Source organism: Thalassophryne amazonica, chromosome 3 (genome assembly GCF_902500255.1).
Source record: "Thalassophryne amazonica chromosome 3, fThaAma1.1, whole genome shotgun sequence".
In the NCBI taxonomy this organism is placed as follows: domain Eukaryota; kingdom Metazoa; phylum Chordata; class Actinopteri; order Batrachoidiformes; family Batrachoididae; genus Thalassophryne; species Thalassophryne amazonica.
The window spans coordinates 103,891,934-103,895,390 of NC_047105.1; positions in this window are offsets into that span (position 1 = coordinate 103,891,934).

A 3,457-nucleotide genomic window follows, 5' to 3' on the forward strand; every position below is an offset into this window, starting at 1 on the left:
TTTATGGACCCCTTTAAGGACGCTCAGCGCGCCGAGCTCCGAGCTGTGACGACACGGCACAAGCCACCAGACCATTTCTGAGCTGATGGCTCTGTGGATACGAGACTGTCGTGTGCTCTTTCTGTGGTTATCACAAGAGCTGGACATCAGCCATTTTCCCGCAGATTTCACTTTTAACAAGAGATTTTGTCATGGATTCTCTGATGAAGCGAGACAAAGGAACACCTCCGTTTCGGCGTGTCAGAGGACAAGTTTGGACATGTCTATCTCGGCTTTCAATGCTTACCAGTCCAGTAAGTATCAGTGAAATTGTGGAGAGCTGGACACCAAAAGCCAGATAAATTTTTCGAATAGTTTCCAGGTGCCAGTCTCTAACAGCTTCTGAAAAACTTCTGATGGAAAAAAAACCCCAAATCATTCCGCCATTTCCAGACAATGAAAATCCGACGACGGGGCGGGACCACTCCTTCCACAAGGCGTGCTCACAGGCGAATGACGTCACCAACAGGTGTGGAAAAACTCACGCATGCGCACAAGGATTCAAGCTTGTCTGACGTGAAAACATATGAATCAAATCCATATAGTTAAAAAAAATTAAAAAAAAGGTACGATACTTTATGGACAGACCTCGTATATATATATATATATATATATATATATATATATATATATATATATATATATATATATATATATATATATATATATATATATATATATATATATATATATAAAAATTTGTGTAACGGTACATGTATTTGTATAGAATCCTTTCGGTACGGGATGTTCGGTTCGGTACAGGGCTGTTCACGGGTGAGTTCGCGATGCGTGTGTTTACATTCTGTGCTGCCAACTTAGCGACTTTCTCACTAAATGTGGCGACCTGCCAAACCCTCTTGATGACTTTTCTCAAAAGCGACTAGCGACAAATCTGACTATTTTTACTGGCGTTACTGGAATATAGGAGGAATATTGTAGGAATATTGTAGGAATATATTTTTTATAATATTTCATACATTTGTCATTTATTTGAGAACATTTTATTTAACTTATTACCAGGCAGCACTTTGCAATTATTTCATTTTCCTGTTTGTATAATTTTATAATAAATTGTTGGTTTAAACAACAAGCACATTTAGGTTTTGCATTTTGTTCCCATACTGTACTGAAAATTAACCAAACCGTGACCTCAGAACCAAGATACGAACTGTGATTTTTGTGTATTGTTACACCCCTATATATATATATATATATATATATATATATATATATATATATATATATATATATATATATATATATATATATATATATATATATATATATATATATATACACAAACACATACCACCAGAATGTCACCACATTTTTAATTTATTTTTTAACACTCAAATCCATGCAAAAATCTAAATCTAATGTAACAGTAAGTGTGTTCTGTAAGAGCCCTTCTTTAGGCATAAACAGGCAACAGGTGAGTGAAAAAACACAAAGATCTGAGATTGTATATCATATCATTTGATACCAGAATTAAGAATGTGCATGACATGGGCACAATAAAGTGTGGACTCTCTGGCTAAACACCAGGGCCCCCAAGTCCCACGGTTCCCCCACTTCCAGATTATTCCAACAAAAATAACCATGGCTATTTACATGATTAAGTGATCATCAGAGAGCCAAAGCAGCCATCTTCTGTTTATTTACAAGTACTATATTTTAAAAAGCACAAGCACAGCTTTTGGTGTGTACTAGTGACGCACAGGTCAGAGTTTATTAGCACTCACACTCGCTCAACCCATCATGAGAGTCGACCCACAAAAAAATGCGATGATTTGCAAATCAAATATTACCTGACCTGCGGGAGGGAACAAAAAAACAACAACAAAAAAAGGATGACTGCCAGCCTCTACATGTATTATAATTAATATTTCATAGTTATGCTTGGGTGCAGAGCGATTGTGAGATGTAGGTTGTGGCACGCCACGCAAAACGCTGCGTCTTTCAATAAAGTAAATTACTGTTTGTGTCATTAAAAAATGGCAGAGCCTGATGTCATCCTATATAGCCTGCCACTGCAGAAGACAAAACATCTACTATGACAACATCAACGCAGCACATCAAGCAGTCTGTGAGAGCACATTCTATGTAGTGGAGCAGCTTAGCTAAAATTTCCATAACACTTTTTGTGATAAAAGCATCAAATTTGGCACACATATTCTAAAATAAACATTAGTTAATTTTAACTAATGTTTATTTTCAGCTATAGGGTCATCCTAGAGCTGAACTCTAATAAGCTACAGGTGTCAATAAAGAATTACACAGGGGTCAGAATTTTAAAATGCTCCAATCATGTTGAAAACTATACCACATTACTTGTTGGATGATAACAATTCCAAAAAAGTATAGTTTTGACTATCTATGACTGAATGTTCTGGAGTTATGGGGTAAAAACAGCAAAATATTGGTTGAGTTAATAGCATTTTAAAAAAGGAATAGTTTGCACCATCTGTCATGCCTAGTTATCATGTTATGGGGTAAGATATGTCATACGTCATAGAATCCAATGGACGTCGACCTTGTTTGAGCTTTACTTTGAGCTTTACCAAGCATTCACCACAATCAAAACTCCATTTTTTTCATCCTTGCATCACTTTTTACCAAAATCGGAGCAACCTTAACCTTTGACCACTGTGCAAACTGAAACTGACCTTTGTCACCATTTTTACTGTTTTTACTTCAATTGTTTTGCTATGCCGCCCCACTACTGGTGTCCATGCATGAGAGGGAGAAGGAAAAAGGGAAGATGGAAGTAACTGCACATCTTCAACTGTTTTATGCCAATTAGATATATGATATATCTGTAAATTATTAATTACTTAGTGGGAACTCTGCTTTGACACTTTTTCACCCACCGTGCCTGCATTCGCAATGTCTCTTCACAAAGCTTATCCACAGCCCCCCCGACCTGCGGGTTGACCCTCACATCACTAACATATTCAGGCTCAACATGACACATGTGTGCATGTACACACTTCCCTTCTGAGCACACTGCTTTTCTCTTATGGTTCACACTGTAAACACTTTACAACATGGGCCCTGTGAATGTGCTACCTTTTTTTTCCCTTTTGTTCCATTGTTTTGTTTTTTTTTGTTTTTGAATGTATCACCAAGAAGAACATTGACTAGTGTGAATAAATATGAAATATTTAGCAGCCTGAATTTGTTTCGTGCTGTTATCTTCAAACTTCTGGAATGATGTGTTTCCTGAACGTAAGGGAGGTAAAAACTTATTAGTTAAAAACCAAACATCCCGCTGTTGTGAAGTCCAAATCTCTATTTGTTGTTAAGTGGGGAAAGTGGGAGGTTGAAAAAACTACTTCTTACTTCCTGTATCCTTCTGTCACAAAGTTGCACACAAATCTACTCGCATCTACATTGACCATAGATGTGAGAGCGAATG